We start from the raw sequence: 21861 nt of genomic DNA, 5'->3' as shown, positions 1-21861 counted from the left end.
TAGAAAGGCACACACTTTTAATTTTATTTCAAAAACTTTGGAGTGAATGCTTTTAGAATTCTTACAGAAATAAACTTGGAAGCCCAGTAAGTAATGGCAGAGTATCTAATATTTCTTCTAAATATCTTTTTACATAACATAGCAGATTATTATTATTATTATTATTATTATTATTATTATTATTATTATTACTATTTTGTAAATCATTAACTGTTAAAAGAACCACTTTGTATCTTTTTTTTTTCCATTGGCCGTTGCAGAAGTGTTCATTTATAATGCTCCTCCATAAATTTTGGTCTGAAAATCTTGAAACATTTTGCAGATTAATTGAATCAATCTTCAGAGAGCTGTAATACAGTACACAGATATCAATCTGCTTTATAGATGGAGAAAATCATTTAGCTGGGACTAGTTTGCACAAGGTCACACAGCAGTCCTGTGTGAGCTAGCTATTTGCCCATAATATTATCAGTTTTAGGCTCTGACCACTAGACAAGTTAATTAATGTTTAATTCCCATATTGTTCTTGATATCGACATAATGATTCTGATTGATAATGAAACAAGCAAATATAAAAAGAGTTAAATAGTTTTCCATGTGGATTTTTAATAAGAATTATGTTATGAGGAAAAGAATGTGAATTTAAGTCAACAAATGTTATTTTAGAATATTGAAAGTGACAGAGAAAAAAAAATGCAAAATTCTTTATGATAATGTTCTTGCCATACACGAATATAATGCTTAATATGCCAGTCATCACTGTGGTATACTCTTATACTTGCACCATAAATGGGAAAGAATACAAGATGCCGGCTTTGGAATCGTATCTGAACTTCCCAAAACCTTGGGTTGGTTAGATTTTTCTTATGAGAAATAGGTCGGGCTGGGTCTAATGGAAGGCCTGAAAATTCTCAGTGCTTGGGATGGTTCTGACAGAAAATTTTATATTCCTAGATACCCATTCGTAAAAATACAGATTCATATGTGTAAATTTATATTGTTTCAGTTATGGTCTTTCATTAGTAGACAGACTGAACTGATCTTCATGCTAGTTTTTAACTTTTTTTTATTCTAGTTGGGAATCTTGTTCTGAAGATGCCTAAAACATGGCAACTTTTAAAGACTTTGACTTTAACACTTACAGGTATCACTTCCAGTGTTCTGGACCTTATTTGTGGCATTCCACAATGATTTTACAAAGAACAAGAAAGGTCAGGGCTGGGAGTGCAATGCTGAGAGTTGTAGTGGGGGCCCACGTGAACCTAATGAGGTTCAACGAGTCCAAGTGCAAGGTGCTGCACCTGGGCTGGGAAAATCTCAGACAGGAGCACAGACTGGGAGAAGAACTCATTGAGAGCAGCCCTGCAGAGAAGGACTTGGGGGTTCTGGTGGAAAAAAAATTTTTGAAATGGGTCAGCAGTGACCTCTTGCATCAACAGAGGAGTGGCCAGCAGGGGAGGGAGGTGATTGTGTCCCTCTGTGGCTCTTGTGAGGCCCCACTTGGAGTACTGTGTCCAGGTCTGGGGCTACCAGCACAAGAAGGACATAGACTTGTTAGAGTGGGACGAGAGGAGGGCCACAAGGATAATCAGAGGGCTGGAGCACCTCTGCTACGAAGACAGGCTGAGAGAGCTGAGGATGTTCAGCCTGGAGAAGAAAAGGCTCTGGTGAGACCTCATTGTGACCTTTCAGTACTATGGGGGGACTTATTGAAAAGATGAGAGTGGCTTTTGACAAGTGCAGATAATGATAGGAGAAAGGGGAATGGTTTTAAACTAAAAGAGGGGAGATTAAATTAGATCAGGTGTTAGGAGGAAATTCTTCACTCAGAGGGTGGTGAGGCACTGGCACAGGTTGCCCAGAGAAGCTGTGGATGCCCCATCCCTGGAGGTATTCAAGGCCAGGTTCGATGAGGCCCTGAGCAACCTGGTCTGGTGAGTGGTGTCCCTGCCCATGGAAGGGCAGTTGGAACAAGGTGGTCTCTAATGTCCCTTCCAACCAAAGTATTCTGTGATATGGTTCTTCTGCAGGCAAGACAGGCCTCATGGCAACACGCCATTCTCAGCAATGTCCCGAGGCAGGCCCTGCCTTACAGCAGGGCTCTGGCACTACACTGCAGCATTATCCCAGTGACAGCTGTTTCTGAAGTATCATTTGAAACTGGGGTAATCCTCCCAGTTACCTTTACTCTTTCACTGTTAGCTGTGCATATCTTCCCCCTGCGTGCAATCCCATGATGAATGGAAGCGGCATTCTTGTTCTCTTGGTCTTGTAACTCTGGGAGCTCATGTGTGAGAGGTGTTCTTCCTGTCCTGGCATGTTTCTGAGGTGGTATTAGTAATTATACCAGGGGAAAAAAAGGGGTGATGTTATTATTAACATCATTAAATTACAGTGATTTGAAAAAGAAGCTTTCACATAACAAAGAAAACAGGAAGTAAAAGTATGCAGAACAATTTGAGGACATGCCTGAACTTTCCTAGACAGAACTGACATCCCACTCATCAGGTGGGAAGCAAAAAAAATAAAGAATGTTCTTTGTTTCCAAATTGCAGATTGGCAGCTTTGCTTTTAGACATGCTTCAATCTCCAGTTGTGTCTGGAAGTAATTTTTTTTTCCCATTTTAATGTTTAATTTTCCATTACTGTGTAAGTAAATGTTTTTATGCTCAGTGTATACTTCAAATTTTAACTCTAGTAAGGTATTTAAAAAAATAAAAATAAAAAATGCCTGGCCAGAGGAATAGAAAAAAGTTCAAAGTTCAACTCATAATCATAAGCAGCCATCTCCCTCCCACTCCTCCCTCTCCTTTTCTCTCCTCCTTTTCTCTCCTCCTTTTCTCTCCTCCTTTTCTCTCCTCCTTTTCTCTCCTCCTTTTCTCTCCTCCTTTTCTCTCCTCCTTTTCTCTCCTCCTTTTCTCTCCTCCTTTTCTCTCCTTATTTTTTAAAGAGGTCAGAATTAAATATCCACTTTTTCTCTCTTCCTCTGGATGAGCTGTAATTTCATAATATGATGGTTTTATCCAGAGCTAACGACTTTGGTTTGGCGTAGAACTATATAATCTTAGAAAATACAAAGTAATAGCTTAAAAGCTTGGGCTATGAAAGGAAGGAATACTGCAGCTTAGTAAAAGCATATGTTGCTTGTGGGGACCTCACAACCACATTCAAATTCAGCTCTTGCCAAATCACGTTACATTGCTAGAGCTCCTTCTTTAAATTTCCCCAGTGAGGCTCATATGGCAGGATCTGTGTTCCTGCTATACAGTATTAAGGAGGTTCATGGGCCTCTCTTCACCTTTTCCTTTCTTTCTTTTATAAAATGATTATGCCATGTAGAAATTCACAAGTCAAGATCTCCGTTCTCATTTTGGTTTTGTTTTTGATTTTTGTTTTTGTTTTTTTTTTTTTTTTTTTTTTTTTGACAGCATCATTTTTAACAATACATTTTCTAAAAGACATAATAACATGGCAAAAACTTTGTCTCATATTCATACGATTTTCTCTTGAGACAACTGCTCTGGGAGCTGATGACTTTGTTTTATAGTGAGATACATGCAGTGTGTGGAAAGAATATTTGACTGCAACAGAGATTGAAATCTGAGTACAGCAGTCATGAGAGAGCTAGATCTGAATAAAAGTACCTAAATTTCACTGAGAAAGTATTTATAAGTTTTGCAAAAGACCTACTTAAGGATTTTTATTGGAACATTTTTCCACCTTTTTTTTTTCAGATGCAGTCTTATTTAAAATGTAAGAAAAAAATATGAAGGCTGTTACTTTTGTTTTCGTAGGGAAAACCTGTAGGTTTTTTTTTTTCAAGGAGACACAAAATATTCTGAAGAATTTTATTTTCCAGGGTGATTTTGTATACAGGATACTTTTATTCCACATTAATAGCAGAGGACATATAAGACAAATTTAACAGAAAGCTCAGTGGCCAAATTCTTTGGTGGAGTAATGCTGAAGGGGCATACAAGCAGATCTAGAGCAGAGATACATTTGGCTCCATGTATGCTCTGTATAGGCATGTACTAGTATGTCAGAAGTAAAATAAAGTGTGCAATGAGAAGGTAATTCTGTTTGACGTGAGGCAACTTCAGAGTGAAAACCTTGAAAACTTTGAATGCAACATAAATGTGATGTAATTACTCCTTTGGTTCAGGGACCTCCACTTAAAATCAATGGAAGTTACATGCAACAAAACTTTACGCCAGTCTGTGAACCCTCCTGAAGACTACTCATGCAACATTTTATAAGGTTTGGTATGATATGCACAAAAGATCTACCTTAAGTGAGAATTTCTGTATATCTGTTTCATCAAGTGATATTTAAGGTGCTTGCTATCAAACTGCAGACTTACATTCAGCCTCCTATCCCATCAATGGATGGCAGATTAGAAATATTGAAAATGACAAAATTAAATGTTTTCTGCAAAAACATACTGCAAATGCTTCTATTCAGTTTATGGAAAATGAAGAGGAAAGAAGGACAGAAAAGGCCAAATATTTTTTGCAGACTTTCTGGGCTCCTTCAGTCCTAGGGAAGGAATTTGATTCGGCGAGGCTAAGAAAAGGCCAAAGCCTTCCAGCTGCATATAGCTGACAACTTGTAAGTGTCCTGGATTTGCTGAGGTAAAAACTACTTTTCAGTGGTAACTTTCAATCAGTCCTATTATTTGGCTTTCTTTTTATTTCTAAGTGTAAAGGAACATGTGAATTTGTAATTATGGTATGTGTCAATCTAAAAAACTCTTTTGTGCAAGGATGTACCAGCAGTACTAATGTTTTTATTTTGTGTCTCATCTTGGTAAAACCCAGGTACAGTGAGGTTCTTGGGAAACTATCAAAAGGGGACACGTTCAGAACAGTTTGTGATTCACTGGATCATGTGGACTGGTGAGAAATACAGAAAATTATTTGAAAAATTCACATGGCTCTGTTACTAAGAACGAGCATTACTGTGGGACATTGACCACAGGTCAGGAGTGGGAAAACGTCTCACTGTATAAAGTCTCTAACACCACAAACTACATGCTTGCCCATTTGTTGTGTTGGCAGTTTTGTATTTTTGATATTTCTGGAGGTGGAGTTATGGTAGTAAGATGAAATAAAATTCACTATAAGAATTAAATCCACACCCTGTGTTAGACTAAGGTAGTAAGAGTATATGTTTTCAGAAAGTAAAGTGGCACTTCGTATAGATTATGTTAAAAATCAGTCCAATTTCATTCAGATAATCAATATATACCGTAGTTTCACTTAAAGTTAATTATTCTTCTGGAGTTATTCCTGCTTCTTGCAGTGCTTGCCACCTTATATAAACTTTTGAAGCAGGATGAAATTTAAGGTCATCTGTTATCCTTATTCATTAGTAAATGTTTCATAATCCCTGTACCAAAGGAAAGCAGAAATGCATATATGGTCAAGAGTTATGAGGATGTCTAGTTACTTTACTGATCTGTTCTGTATCTGTAAACTTAATTTGAGACATCTCAGATTTTTACCAAAGGTGAGTCAGTAGACAAGCAAAGTGCCTATCCTGTATCAGTTCTGACTTGCTGAGACTTGCATTCGATGTCTTCAGTTAGAAAAGAAAATACCAGGCACACTAAGAATACATATATATGCAGTATATATTATGCAAGAATGAAATGGTTCATTTCTAATGAAAGAAAGCTTCTTAGCGAGTCTAATATAAACTATGCTCTATTTTAAAAAAAAAAAAAAAGACATTATGAAATTAGTAACAAGAAACCCAAATTTCTGCATTCCACCCCCGCCCCCCCCCCCCCCCCCCCCCCCCCCACACACACACATTCCTGCTCTGGAAACTCAACCAGGACTCTGAAAAACAAGCTTTGTCTTTTCTAGTTTACTTTTATAGCCCAGATACTAAATAGTCTGCTGCCGTAGCTGAAATCTAAACGTTTTGTCACTGTCTTCACTAGAACATGGCTCACTCTCTTGTATCTAGATTGGCTGTGCAAAGGTCACAGAAGTACAAAAAAATGTAAAGGTAGTATCACTTTATAGTGATGAGAAAATGAATCAGTCTAAAGTCAGAATGCTTTCTAGGCAAAGATCTGTTGAATTACAAGATATTGTTTTAAATAGCTGTTATTCTAACCATAACCGCACTTTCAACAAATACTATATGCGGTTTAAAGAAATACTCAAATGACACATATGTCCATACTAAGAACATAACTAATATCAAAGGAAAATAGAATATGAGAGATGAATAGTGCATTGTTCCACATTCAATGCTGTGACTGACCGTGAGTCCAAATAAACTATTGTTTCTGCCTCCACAGAAAATATACACACTCTGTGCTCGTGCTTTTTCTTTACACCTACAAAAAACAAACCTATAGTAAAAACACTGCAAATAGCTGTGTTAAAATGACCATATAAACATGGTTAACCATTAGCAAATCTGTTTTAATGCCTTGAGGTACAACTGATTAGAAAAAAAAGCAAAACATACTGGGGGAAAAAAAAATCTCTTTTGGAAGTTTTCAGCTGACTTCCAAGTGATAATAGAACTATCTCAAATATGACTTGCTATCAGAGGTAGTGTGTTCTTGAGGTATTCACAGCTACAGGAGTATGCTTTCCACCTGATGACAACACACAATGCTCATTAATTTTAAGGCAAACAGGCTGATTAAAACTGTGATACCCTTATCATTTGCTAACAGAATTTCTTATAACATACACCTGTTGCTAATAATATAAATGACAGAATCTGAGAAATGGTAAAGGATTTCAAATGAGATTCAAACACCACTTCTGATGTCCAGTGCAACTGTTGTGCAGTGCTTCTTGGAGACAGACTGATAGCCTTATAATCCGTCGAGGGGCAAAGCAGAATGAGGTTTTAAATATGCTGGAGAATAAATACTGTGGGAGCATCAGCACAGGGGAAGATTACTCCTAATGTCTGTCTGGATTGGTTGCACTTATTTAAAAAAAAAAAAATCTAAACGTGTTTTATAATGATAGTCATAACAATAAGTGACTTTCTTTGTTGGGTAGAAAAGCTGATAGCATGAATTCACAGAAAACATCCAAAATATACACTTAAAGCTTAGACTTTTTCAGTGGCTTTATTTCCATGAAGAATTGCATTGCTCTCCACTGAACTTTGGAAGTTACTGAACACATTTGACTTGGCACAGAAAGAGCACATAAGCACCTGCTTAACTTTTAAAACAGCTCCAAGCCACTATTGCTCCAATTTACATCCTGTTTAAGGGATTGGATGCAGATCATCTGCAATCTTTGTAACAGGAGGTGGTCTGAAGAAATAAGGGAGGAACTGGAACAAAGCCAAGGTGACTCTGGATGTTACCATAGATAAGCAGCATACTTCAGCTTTCCAACTGGCAGTCAGTTGTAGAGAAAACCAGCTACTCTACACTTGCAGCAGTCCACTGCTGCTGGTTGAATGCTGCTCTTTGATGTAGGGAAATAAAAATGACTGAGTGGATGCCTAGGCTTATGGATATGGATATGGATATGTGAACAACTTGCAAAGAGCAAGGACATGTGGAGAGGAAGTTGTAATATAAGGGATGAGAAAAGCTTGCAGTTTGTTTTTATATTTTAGCCAGTCACTACAAAAACACCAGCATGTAGTAACACAGTGACCCTTATCTTTCTTAATGGGGTATCCTTTCTTTACTGGGATCTGTTAGGCGTGCAGCCACAGAGTTCGACATTAAAACTGGACAGTCTCAGTGAGCTTGTGCAAATACATGTAATCAAACACTGCGTTTTTCAAGCTCATTCTACCACAAAAACACAGGTCCGTCACTTTGTATGTAATCATCAGACTAAGCTTTTTACTTTTTAATCCTCAGAATGAATAAGTAAAAGCTGAAATGTCATCATAAAACTGTGGAGAATCTTTAAGGCCAGTTTCACTGGGCTTTAAGGAGATCAATGACCTCAAATGCTTCAAAGGATTATTATATCAATTTATAATTAATTTCATTATCTTTTCATTATCATAAATTACAAAATAAATATTATTTCATATATGCTCAGTATTAAGGCTATTAATGTATTGATGACTATAGCTTTATCACTCTTTCTGTGTTATCTGTGACAAATTATTGTTCTAGGAAGAAGAAGATAATTGAGTCTCAATATTAATAAAATCTAATGTATTTGCATTAGCAATTTATGCTTCATGGGAGTTGAAATAAGCTGAATATTCACTAGTTGATTAGTTTAATTAAAAAAAATCTTATTTGCTTGTAATTATCAAAGAACTCTGCCTCAGGTATTACAGAGTTACTATGTTTACAATCAAAACTCATCATGGCATCTCAGAGGAAAGGAGTTATTCTTTGGTTTTTGGACAAGAAGTGGAACCAAAAACATCAACCACTGGTACTTAGGGCTGTGTGCCTAATGGCAAGATTCTACTGACCGAAGAGCACGAAACTGATGAGGTTTGTCACAGTCATGATCTTGGAAGACTGTAAACAAAAAAAAATCAACCCCACAATCCTAAAAAGAATAATAAATAAATCCCATCCTGTCCCCCACTTCATACAATGATGTTTTAAATGATGTTTTGCCTTTTTAGTCCAAGTGTATTGAAATGCTAATGTTCACTCAGATTATTCATAGGCAAGGGTGTTTGTAGCTCTCCCAGAACAGCTCCCAGTGCAATTAACTTTGTCCAAGTAAGGATGCCAAAATCTGGCGACTTATATGGCCTGTATGATATTTAAGTGAATTTGAAGTCAATCTGTATGTATTAATGCATATTAGACCATATAAAAATATTCCTGGTTGTTATTGGTGGTGAGATTTGGTTCTTACACAATAATACTGGAGTTCTTGTACAGAGAAGGTAGCATTGGATCTCTGCTTCACATTTCATTTTTTTTACTTCATTTTTCAAATTTCTTTGATAATATTGAATTGTCTTTGATAACATTGGCATTGTTTTGGTTAAATACCGAACAGAATCTTCTATCACAGAGATTGCATTGAACAGAAAATGAAGAGCATGCTATAGATTGCAGATAAATCTTCGTATGGAAACCGTATGTGCAGATAGCTTATGTCCACTATGTCTACTGCAGATTGCAGAAGGTAAGAATGTTCAGCTGGAAAAATTGAGCTGTCTTTGAGCTACATATTTTTAATTTGTGAAGCTTTACAAAGCAGTCCAATGGTTGTTATGTGCTAGCAACTGAAATCACCAGTCAGCTTTGCACAGATTCCAGTCCGTTTTCTGCTACAAGCCACGGATGTCAACCTCCTATGAGTCACACCTGCATGACTTGAAACAGATCTTTTAAGAAAAGTGGAAAATCTGTTCAAACTTGAACATGTAAAGGGGTAAGCATAAAAAATACTCCTTAATTTTCTTTAAGGTTTTGGAAAGTTTTTCTTTAACTTCTGAGGTGATAAATACATGTTTTAGTAGTCTTTGCATTATGTTTGTCTGTTAAAGATTCTCACTTCTGCAGTTGTGCGTGTAAATGCAATCATTTCTTGACCACACACTGTAAATATTACATTTGTGTATTTGTGTTTATATATAATACAGCCTGAATTTGTCTTGCCTATAGTTTCAGTAGTGCTTTACTGAGCACGGGCAGTTCTTCCAGAAGGGGAACAGCAGTAGGACTGAAATAAAAAGTGTTACACCCTTCACACCGTCGCGTGTAAAACTAAGTTCTGCCAAACGGTGTCACTCATATGCTCTGTATCTCTCTTGAGAATTATACAACTGTCCAAAGTATTTTTGAAGCAAAATTAAATTTTCTCTCCTCATCTGAACTAAATAAAGTAGAAATGAGCCATTTTAAGTAAGAAATGACCCAATTTCTTCTTCCCAGTTAAAAAAAACAAAACAAAACAAAACACTTTAACTTTACTGTAGATGTCCTGCTATTAATTATTTGAACACAGATGCTTTGCATGCATATTAGGAACAGCAAACAGGTTAACTATCAACTCTGCTGATAAACAGGGCAGTATCATCTCTCACTTTCACAATACTTAAATGAAAGATGCATAGGTTATCTCAAGGAAGTTCCATGCATGCAGTAGATAGAAAACTGAAATTTTCATGTAAAGAAAAGGAGTAATGTATATAAATCAAGTAGAGAAATAATCTGAAGTGAATATGAAGCTACTGTAGTCTGTGCAAACTGATTACCTCTGGATTTACGTTCTGCCTGTGAAAAAAATCTCTTGACAATTAAGCTGAGCAGGTACCAGTAATTGAGAGTGGGGAGCTCTGGTTACCACTAAGATAATGTTCTGAACATAAATAAGCAGAAAACAAATCTCAAAAAAATTAATCTTTTTGTTACCACTAGTGCAGTCAAGTTATACCTCTCTACTTTTTAATTTTTCTTTATTTAGAAGAATGTGATAAGTAAATGAAAATGAATAATATAAACATAAAATACATAGGTTAGGCTTGCTCAAACAACCCTTACATTTGGATTTCACTTTAGATTTAATAGTAGGAATGACATTACCTTACCATCTTTCTCAGCCTGTATTAGGATTGATTGTGATGCATTTTGTGCTTTAGGAATCATATTTGTTGATGATATATATATGTATAATATGTATATGTATTTTTATATATATATATAGTCAACATATATATATATAATCAACATATATATATATATATGACTGTAACCTGGAAATTAAAGCAACAAGATATCTGGGGTATTGTTCAGCCCAAAGTGAAAATGTGCATTGTGAGCATCAAAAAATGTGCATTATTATGCTGTGTAAAGTACCCCATGATAAAATCAAATTAACAACAAAATGAAAATGTGTTGTTTTACTTAATTTATCCATTCTGGTGATCTTTATTCGGATTGACAGAAGTTGAGAGTTAAGACCAGAAGCCTACTTCACGGAGAATGTGAATGCAGAATGTCTATGTGTTTGGAAAAAGTTCTTACATTAGTTTATTCCTAGAATTTTAGAATTTTAGAATTCCAATATTGTGACCTAAAACAAAATTTAAAAAAAAAAAAAAAAAAGGAACCTCTCCTGTTATATTAGAGGAAAACATCTCGTATCCTTGGATAAGAAACGGAAATGCTTATAGATTTTCTGAACTGACTACCAACTTCTATGATTTCAGCAATTCAGTTGAACTTTTTGAGTAACTGGTGCTTAGCTATAGCTTCTTTGTAAAATTGGGTTTACTAATACATTTGAAAAGGCAGTTTAAAGACAAGCAACATTTAGATGAATAGTTGCACAGTCGTATGTTATTAGGAATGCATAAAGTAATAAAGAGACCAGTGAAAACTGGACAGAGTAATAGCTTGCACATAAAAAGAGTTTGTCAGATTTTCTTCAATCTGCAGAAAAAAAATATGTTTCTCTTTCAGAGTACACCTGGCAACTTCTACATAAAGCCAATTTTGTTAGTCACTGTAATAAAACAGCTAACAGTAAGATTTATAATGGAAGCTGATAGTGTGCTTAAAGGGGAGCAACCTTAACTTCTGCTATGAGTTCTTTTCCTTTAACCTGCACCGAGCCTGCAATCACATGAGCAATTCAACAAATCTGAGAGACATGAGACCTTGCAAGTTTGCTGGGAGAACTCCAGAATTCATAAAGTTAAACCATGCCTCCCTCAATATGACTAACATATGGTCTTAACAAATTTCACCAACCCTGTATAAACGGAACAGCTCCAGAAAATGTTTCTGTTATTCTTTCAGTTATTCCATTCACTTTCAGCACAGCTATGAGTGTTGTTAGGATTTGGTTCTATAAGAATTGTTAGCAATTCTTATTTCTTATTTCTTTATTAGCAGTTATTATTTCTACAAAATAAGATATTTTGGATGCATTATTTTACTGCTAGATTTGCAGTACTGTCTTCCCAAAATCAGCATCACACCTCTTTTTAGTGATGATAGGAAAACAAGTTTTCTCCATATGACAGGGAAACATAATAATACACTATTGACTTTATTTCTCTTTAAAAATGTTTTCCAGTCATACAATTCTGTATCACCATTCACTGAAAAGCACTAAAATTCTATTTAAACCTGAACTCTGTACAATTCCAAAAGCTTTAACATACTGTAGCTAATCCATTTTTGTTTAGAGAGTTACAGTGCTTATGGAAAATGAGTCAGAAAGGCTGTTATACAATTGCTAGATTAAGTTGTTATATATGGTAGGATCTATTCTCTTGAATAACCAGAATTACATCTCTGACTGTACATACCAGTAGTTCATAAAAGCACTTTTGTTCATTAACTTAAATCCTTGCAGACAGCCTCTGGTTTTAAAAGCCATCTGGTGGCTGATAAGAAATATAAATTCTTATCTCTTTTCCTAAGGCCAGTGGATCACAGCCAAATGGAGGATGAAAGCTGCAAAAATGCCACCATCTTGGTTGTAATCTGCTGTTCCATGAGGTCACTAGATCTGAGACTAACAATGCATTGAGCATGTGGGGGATGGGGGTGGGAGAAGAGGTAACTATTTTCTTCATGCAACTTTTTTCCTCTGCTTCTGTTTAGAATGGCATAGTTTAAGGTCAGGTGGAAACCCTATCATTTGCTGTACTATTGTGTAAAGATTAATTATACCTTCAGAATGAATGCAGGATTCAAAAACAGCAGTTGGAGAATTAAACTATTCAGTTACCACAGGTGTATTTTCTAACATTAGGTTGCAAAAATAAGCACACATACACAATCTTCAGTCAAAGATAATCGTCTTCCACTAAGTTTTGATATCAGAATTCCTTTATGTCCTATTTGTTTTCCTGCATCCTAATGCATATTGTCACTAGTATCAGTGCATATGACACTAGCTGGTGTGTCAGAAATGAGGGACTTCTTAAACACTTTTTTTCACCTGATCTAAGGAAGCCACAGGGTTACAGCATAGGATTACATTCAGCTATATACAGCTCTGTAATAAATCTCAACAATCTCTGGGTGTGTTGGTCAAGCTTTAAATGAAAATAAAAACTGCTTTCTAAACAGAACATGTCTGTTTTGTCTTTTCAATAGGTCTAATGACTAGCTTGAACAAGATAACACTTTCATTTTGTGTTTCAAAAGATGTTAATGAAGATGAACACAGCAATTACGGTGAGCTGATATTTACAAGATTCCTAAGAAAAAATAGCTTTCTATATTCTTTGAGCTGTAAAGAAAAGCACAAGGTGTAGTGGAACCCAAACATTATTTTTCTGAATTCTGTATTTGCATCCCAGATGTTAACACAATTTTTGGGAAGCCTATGACTCAGTGCTGGAGGAAAATGTGTGTGTGGAACAAACTGACATTTTGTTTCTTTTTAGACAGTTTTCACATTGGCATCAAACAAGTAGTAGTTCAGACTTTTAGTTCTTAGAAATCTCAGTTAAGCCATAAGCTTTTTTTTTTTTTTTTTTTCCCCTGAAGTTTTTGCCTACTGTCTGTTTAATATTATCTTGTTCCAGGGTCACTGGAAAGGGATAGGAGACTTCTCACTATGGTCCCACTTACTGTGGGAGTGGTCTCTGGATCAGATCCTCTTCTGTATATCTTCTCCATTTACATCAACCACATCTGTCATAGCTCCTAAGTCTCCTCTTACTGTGTCTTTCCCTCATTTCCATCGTCCCCTGTAATTTTGAATCCCTACCCTTTGATTTAAGCATAAAAGTTTTGGGAGTTTTATGTTGTGGGTTTCTTAACTCTGTGCTCTGTTACATCTAGTTCCATTTCTAATCAAATTGAATCCAGTTGGTAAATCACATGTAAAAACTAACTGCTGTAGCTTTTCAGTCTGGTGCTCTTCAGTGTTGACTTACATAATGAAAGAAAGTTTATAATTCAGTAGTGCAGCGTTTTGCCTTTGTTTCTTACAAGACTCTGTGCTAACCTGACCCTAGTATTGATGAGGATAAAAAATACTTGGTGTTTTCCTTAACTTCAGTTAAGGAAAATTTAAGTTCTGCATGCAGTAATCCTTCATTCTTCAAACAGACAGGTTACATGAAGCAAATGCAGTCTAATAATAGAGACATTCCTCACATCAATTGCTTCAGCCACTTGAGTAAACAACTTTCACCAGTAGTACTTTTACGTACGGTCTTTCACAGAATTGGCTTCCAAGGACAACAAAAATAACTGGGGACAAAGACACAGCATTGAGTGTTTTCATATTTTTCAGTACTTCAGGCATCCCTGACTTTAAAACAACCCCAGGTACAGTTATTTTTATTGTTTACAGACTGTCATTCCTTTGAATTAAGTGGAGTCCAAAGGCTGGTGATTAGATAGCAATCGGAATTAAATTCATTTGCTTGGCCACTGGTTTTCTGTGCAACCTAGTTTCTCTGTGCTTCTATTCCTTCAAACACAATGGGCAAAACAACTGGAGAAATGACAGGGCAGAAGAGGAGGCCTCCAGCCCAGCCCCGGCCCAGAGCAGGCTCAGACTGGGCTCAGGCCAGGATGCTCAGGGCTTCACCCAGCCAGGACACCAAACCCCCAGGCCGCAGAGTACCGACCTGCCTGGGCTCCGGCTCCATGGCCAGGCTGTCCTGGTGGGGAAAAGGCTTCTACTCATCTCCAGCCTGAGCCCTTCGTGCCTCAGCCTGTGCCGTCCTTCCTGCCCTCCCACCAGGCACCGCTGGGCAGAGCCTGGCCATGTCTCCTCCATCCCCCTCCTGCTGGTGCCGGGGCTGCTGCTGGGTGCTGCCGCAGCCACCCCTTCTCACAGCAGAAGGGTTCCCGCTCCACAGCCTCACCTTGCAGGGCAAGGCCTCCAGCACCACCATCTTGGTGCCTCCCCTCCCCTCCTGGCAGTCCTCTCCACTTTGAAAAGGTACCATGACTGTTGAAAACAGGGAGGGGTTGGATGTTATGGTGATAAGGGACATATAATAGCTAGGATGGGAAGAATCTGCAAGACATTAAAGTAGCAGTAGTGGCATGGTTATCGTAGTCTTTATAGTCTCATGCTCCATAAAAGTGACCTCAATACTGACAGCTTGTTTTATTTACTGTCTAGTGAAAGAGAAAAAGAGGCCATGTTTCTACTAAAACTTGTTCAAACAGATTTTATATTTGGTGTAGAGTAAGAATTTCTTCCTTCCTGTATCAGTGCTTTTCTTCAAGATGACACGAGTACAGATAAAAAGTTTTATAAAAGAAAGAAATAGCAATACTAGAGATGAGAGTTTGTTTTTATCCTCCCTAACTGTACCGTGCCTCATTAATATGTTTACCAAATGACCTTGCTTGACAACTAATTCCTTATGGTGAGTCATGTTTACCACTGACATATGAACACTGAAAAAAAAAAAAAAAAAAAAAAGGACAGTGTATATGCAGCACTCACATACCACACAAAACTTATTTCAAGAGTTTGGAGACATGGCACTGGACCTCTGCACGTGGGTTAATCTAACTCCCAGTTTGTGGGCCGACACACAAAACCTTTTTGAGGGCCTTCCTGGGTTGCTGTCTCTGCCTCGCCCCACTGTAAAAATTCTCCCCAGTAACAAACCAACCTACAGTCCCTTCCCTTCCTCCCCCACCCATAGACACAACAAACATTATGACAAGTTTGAGGAGACATTTGTTTGCAGTGACTGGGTGGTGTTTTTTTTTATGATGGAACCCTTTGCCATCTGGGTTTGGGCTCAGCAGTTAGGGTCTGGAGCTTTTCAGTGCTGGAGATGAATAGCAAAGTGTAATTCATGTTGGATATTATGGCTAAAATGCAAACATTTTTCAGTTACATTTCGAGGAATTTGAGTCCAACCACAGACCCAGGGCACAACAGTGACAAAACTCTTTCCAGCTGCACTACTGTATGCAGTAACCCAGCTGAACAGAGCTTTGAGGGCCCTGTGACTCTTGTTCTCAACCTTGTGTTGGTGCTGGATGCCTGCCACTGGAAGTAAAAATGCAGCTTTATCACTTGACTCCAAGAAAATTCTACCCTGGATCCTCGGGAACAGCGGCATGGTTCTAGTTCATGTTGTGGCTTTTCTAGGTTCACCAGTGGGTCCTAGGAGTTGTTAACAGATAATTTTCCATCTCCTTGCCTGACAATTACAAAGGAGCAGCACTATTGTGTTTTAACAGGGTTAGGCAAAAAGCAAGAGGTAGGAAAAGAGAGGCACTCTGGAATAGAATTAGGATTTCGGCCCTTCAGGAATATGTCATCTCTGTAATGTGGTCATATACAGGCTCTCCTGGTGCTACTTTCTTTGCCTCCCTTCTCTTCACTCCCTATTTTCAACATCCTTCAAAGTTTTCCTCCTGGGCTTGAATACTCTTGCCAGCTGTTTTCATCATCTGCCTCTTATTAGGCTTCCTGTGATGAGGCAGATGTTTGCTCCTCTGTGGTTAGCCTCAGCTAGTCCCAGTCACACCAAAGCTGAAAGCAGAGGGAGCTGGTGGCCATCTCTGGGAAGTGTAGCCCTACTACTATTCATGAAGCTGCAAAAAAAGGAAGAACATCTTAAATGTGGCCTCATTAACAGAAATAGACCATGGCTGACATTTTGAATAAAGGAAAATTAGGACATACAAAGTTAGGACTTATAGTATCATGTGAAACTTTAATTAAGAACAGATACTGCAACATTCATAATAAAACTGTGGGAGTTGGCAAGGTTGGTTGGATTTATGCTACCAGCAGCTTATACCCTTCACAGCATAATAGTTCACAGCAGACAGTGAAGAAGCACAGATCAGGGCACACAGACTCCTGAAATGAAGCACTGAGAGGTTTATTCCTGTGGCTATGAGTACCAGATTGCAGGGGAAGATTTCTGGCTCTGGAAGATTTTATATGTGTGGGCAGGTGGAAGAAAAGGAGACTGATACTCTGAGACAGAGAGGTTGCCTGAGAAAAGGTGAAATGTAGATAAAGAACAATTAAGAGATTAACAGTAGCTTATAGGCAGAAATCTTTCCAGTGTAGCTTCAAAAACAGTTCAGTGTTCAGCCCTGAATTCTGATTTCCCAGATTGCAAGTGTTAGTTTGTAAACAGGGAGCACCAGAAAGTTATCTTGCAAACACAGTTTATCAGTGAGTGTGTTTAGTATAATCCTTGTGTCTCATAACTTGACAGTTTACCTCTACTTCTGCTCTGATACATACTACCAAGTCCTATACTATGGAATGGTTTCTTTCTAAGCTGTCATCTATTTAAAGTGAGCTTTTCAATGGAAAGTCAAGAATGTTTCTAAGGTTCACTTTTAGTCCACATTTATGTCCTCAGGTTTCAAGTTTATTTAGAAACAGCTACACTTGCATAAATCGTATTCTGAATTCACATAATAGACAACTGGTGATGGACATGTAGGTGCATTCATGCAGTCAAAGAACAGGATCAGCCTTTGTAGTGCATCCTAACAAATATAACTGATGAGCTTGTGTTGAACTGCAAAAATAAAATTCAGCTGTAAACTCCTTCTCTCTTCTCTCTCCTCACCTCCATAAGAAGTCTAAATTTATATTGCTTACATACCTGGTTGAAAACTGTTCAGTTGATCTGAGGAGTTTTGAAAACTTCGTCATACTCTAGAGATTAGGGAGTTAGTTTATTTCATTCAGCTTTTAGTTTAGTGCCATCCATTGGATTTAGCAGAAATACTCATGTTTTACACTGGCCTCAAGTAACAGCTTGAAAGTTCGGTCATTTTTCTAGAAGCAGTTCAGGCATCTGAATACTAATTTCTGTAGCATCCAGTTTTTTAGTTTCTTTAGATTCAATACAGAAAATAATTTTCAACAGGTCTGAAGTGCTTCACACATAAAGATACAAAAAAAATAATTTGGTGCATTTGCATTACTGACCATAATGATTTGTGGTTATAGATTTTCACCTATCATTGTGCAAGAATATTTGCTCATATAAACAGGAGATTATTCCTAACACAATATTTCTGAAATCCACTGTAGCCAGTAAAAAATTAGTCTGCCTAAAGGAAGCTGGGTAGAAGAAATGAATGTGAAAGGGAAAAAAAAATCAAGATTACATTGGGCAATAGTGAATTATAGGCCTACTTAGGCATATGCACACAAGCTAGAGGATGAAACTTTTGTAATTTCTCAGCTCATTTAATCTGAAAGGCCCACATACTGAGTTACATAGCCGGAGTTAACATCTGCAGTTTGGTTGGTACATGCCTTTGGTGTTGGCATTAGCCCTGTGACCACAGTGGCTTCTATTGCTCAGCTATTTTAGTGGCTTGGCATCTTTCATATTCCCCCAGGCTCTATGGTAGAGCAAGCGGACACCCACACTGGATGGCAAGAGAGTCATCTTAATGAATGACATATTACGAGCCTTGTGAAAGCAATTTGCTTTGCTCCATGGCATAGTTGGCTAACTTCCTATTACTGAAGGTTCAGGCTAAATCCAGCACTAAAGCTATGCAAATTCTTGCCTTTTGGGCAACATATCACAGAAACAAGTCTTATTCAAAGTGATTCTTGCCTTTATTTGTTTTCTAAAAGGAATCTTAAATGTTACACTGACCAGGGGAACAGTTATCTGCTATCCCATTTCATGGGTAATGAATTCACATCCAAAGACTTGGCATTTTTACAGCAAAGTATAACTTGTGTAAAATATACAACAAAGATACTGATAAAATCTTGTTTTCTGTCCTACAGTTTGATGAGGACCGCTATTAGCTGTCAGATCCTAACAGTAAAAGAGCTGAGAGCGCAGGACAGGCAGCTCACCCTTCCTGCCAGGCAGAAGGGCAGAACAGCACTCATGTTCTCACTCTTCAGCCTTACTTTCCCTTTGTCTCTTCACAGAGCATCAACCGAATACAGTAACTCTGCTCCATGCACAAATACGCATCCTGTAGGCTTTCATTAGTTCCACAGCTAAAACTGAGTAACATTTTCTGCTCCAGACTCCTGTTTCAGTCACTTACTTTGATGAAACATTGATCTTTTTGCTCTTCTAGTTTTTTTTGAAAGAAAAAAGAAAAACAAAAAAAACCACTATTTTTCTTCCCCCAAACCCTGCTTGCTGCCTTTGCTCCCCAGTCCCTGTTTCTTCTGAAAAGCATGTAGATCAGAAGGAAGGCTATATGTGTATAAAAGAAATTACTTTTTTTTCTGTCACAAACATTAGGCATGGAAACAGTTTATGTGGAAGGGCCAGTGGGGGCCTGAAAAGAAAACTGGGCTTTGATTTGACTGAACTCTGAAGCTCTAAGAATAGCATTCAACACTACTACTTGTACACACGGTTCCCAGTCAGCTCATACTGCGTGCATGTGAGGAATGCTGTGCTGCGTGTACATATGAAGCTAATTTAGTTGGGCAGTGAAAGTGTGAAGAAGTTCTGTGAGGCAAAACCAGGACCTTCATGTTGTTCATTCCTGAGGGCATGGTACGAAAGTCTGCTGCACCCTTCAGGCAAAATTGTGCTCAGGCTACAACTTGAAGGCATCATGATGCAAAAGACAGTCCTTTTCCTTTACTTTGGAGTAAACTAAATTTTAAACATCACAGAATTGCTATCCCACTGTTTCTTTAGAGGTGATTACTGCAAGATTGTTGAAGCTCAGGCATGGTTAAAAATTCATTATTTTCTTGGTTGTGAAGGTTCTTTAACAGCACACTTCCCTCTTCCCTGCCCCACAGGGGACTTTCTGAAGTGCATTTATTCAAAATCATGCTGAATTATCGAACTTAATGGGAAAAGGATTTATCCTTGAACTTCTAAGCAGAGCAGTGTACAAGAATGGGGACCAAGAGAGGCACAGTCTTAGCACTACCCATGAAATAGTATGCGGAGTCCACATTTCTGCCGTAAAAGGGTTAGAATGGTCTGAAGGAAGGACAGAAGTAGAAGTGACGTTGACCACAAGCTTCACAAAATAATCCCAATTCAGTCCTGTGGCACTCTTCTGGGATTAATTGATGATTATTCAGGTAATTAAGGTAAGAATTAATTCCTGAGGAAGAGGAGTTAATAGCCCTTTCAAGAACAACAGGAATTGACAGTGTTTGTGCCATGCCTTCGGTTGCCAGCAAGAGCTTCAATGCATAAAGCACTACCAAAAAGTATTGCATGCACCTTAATAAAATAGTTGGCGCACTCACTGAAGAGCCCACAAATGGGCATTAGCAGGTCCAAAACTTACAAACAAATGTATGGCGGTGGAAGATAGACACTGCTTTCCTTGTATCTCAACATTATTGCTTTTTTTTTTTTTTTTTTTCAGAAGAAAAATAGGATTGGTTCAGCTTTCTCCACTGTTATGTGATACAGCCATTTTTGAATATTGATTTAATAACATTATAAGGAGTCATAAGATCAAAACCAAGTAAACATTAGTAGTGCTGAAACCATTTTGTCCTCAGAGCTCCTATAGCTTAATTGTATCACTAACATACAAGGGTCTGAATGGAGACATATGGTCACCATCAGCTTGGATATTTAATTTTGAGATGACACTTCTATTAATCCATCTGAAACGAGGGAAGCTACCATGTAACTGGTTGCAATTAGCCAACCACAATTTTCTCTAACCACTTCACTCTAAACCAAAAGTCAAAATGGCATTTTAGAATTACAATGTCACTCCCAGATTTACATCTCTTGATGAATTCCCAAGGTTAAGATTCAAGTCATACTGTAAAACCAACCCTCAATTATACCTTTTAAGAGAGGAAGATCAGTGGCAGGTGGTGCCTGCTATAAAAGCCTCATTAAAACACCTTCTGTTTTAGTATCACAAAAGGGAGTCACCAGATGGAGGCACAGATCCACATGGTAGCCCTACCTCAAACGTGAGTTTCACCTGACACTTTGAGAACAGAAGAGTGTTTTTTTTTGTTTGTTTTTTTCCCTAACTAATAAACAACCGAGGTTCGAGAGAGGATATATTAGGATTAATTGCACTTGATCACTAATCCATTGTAATGCCATATGCTAAAGGCGTTGTTCATTGTTAAGCCTAGAGACAGGTAGGGCCCCTCTGGTAATGTAAACCGTCCCCATTTCCATGAAGTTAATCTAATTTCACCTCCTCACAGACCTCAGATTCCAGTAAAGATACTTAACTCTTCCTGCTGTGTCTCCTGATGCATTTTTGAATGGTAGCAAATCTGATATAGAAGTTAATGATGCTGAAACATGCTGACTAATTGGAAAATGATTTTTCCTGGTGCTGCTTGCTGAAATGAGCACAATATTGAAAGAGTACTTACTGTATTGTGTGTTCAGCCTGTTGGTTCGAAGAAGCAGCTCTTCCTTCATCAGCCACACTGTTCAACTTTTCTCACCTCCTCCCCCTGCTAGTCCCAAAGCACATTTGAAGAATACGTGATTTACTAGATGAGAAAAATTGGCAGGCCAAACCATGTGAGTAAAGTTTGTTATTAGAGGAGGCGTTGTCACCTTGTGCAGCCTTTGGAGTAGGAGGATTTTTTTCAGTGGCTTGGCTTTGGGATGGATCCAAACCATTAAGTGCCAAACAGTGTAACCAGAGCATTTTTTACAGTTCTGTTGTGTGTTTTGTGCTAAGCTACTTTAAAAATTGCCACCCACTAAGTCTGTCTCTTAAATCAAGGAGGTCATTCTTACTCAATATATAGTGTGTGCATTTGTGAGAGGCAGAAGGAAGTCACATAGATGCATTCTGTGAAGATAAGAGTATTGAATTCACATACTTTTTACCAAGTGATATGTAGCATATTATCTCCCAGGAGCAAAAAAACTTCATGGGAAACTGTAGTAACTATTCAGGGCCAAAATATGTTTTTATACTAATCTAGTTCAATGGCTATTCTGCTCAAATTGGAAGAGTAAGAAATGAGTCAGGATTTTGGTGTTTAACAT

At 37.8% G+C, this 21861-nt stretch overlaps 1 long non-coding RNA gene across 1 annotated transcript; it reads right to left on the bottom strand.

Annotated features, from left to right (window-relative positions):
* Window positions 1-234: 234 nt before the first annotated feature.
* LOC121062108 lies at window positions 235-21477 on the bottom strand. Its single transcript, XR_005815411.1, has 3 exons — window positions 21231-21477; window positions 2183-2323; window positions 235-347 (listed from the first exon to the last, which is right to left on the bottom strand). It is a non-coding gene; the product is annotated as an uncharacterized LOC121062108 (long non-coding RNA).
* Between the last annotated feature and the right edge of the window lie 384 nt (window positions 21478-21861).

The sequence above is a fragment of the Cygnus olor genome, chromosome Z (assembly GCF_009769625.2).
Source record: "Cygnus olor isolate bCygOlo1 chromosome Z, bCygOlo1.pri.v2, whole genome shotgun sequence".
In the NCBI taxonomy this organism is placed as follows: Eukaryota; Metazoa; Chordata; class Aves; order Anseriformes; family Anatidae; genus Cygnus; species Cygnus olor.
This window is presented reverse-complemented; position numbering and strand designations above follow the sequence as displayed.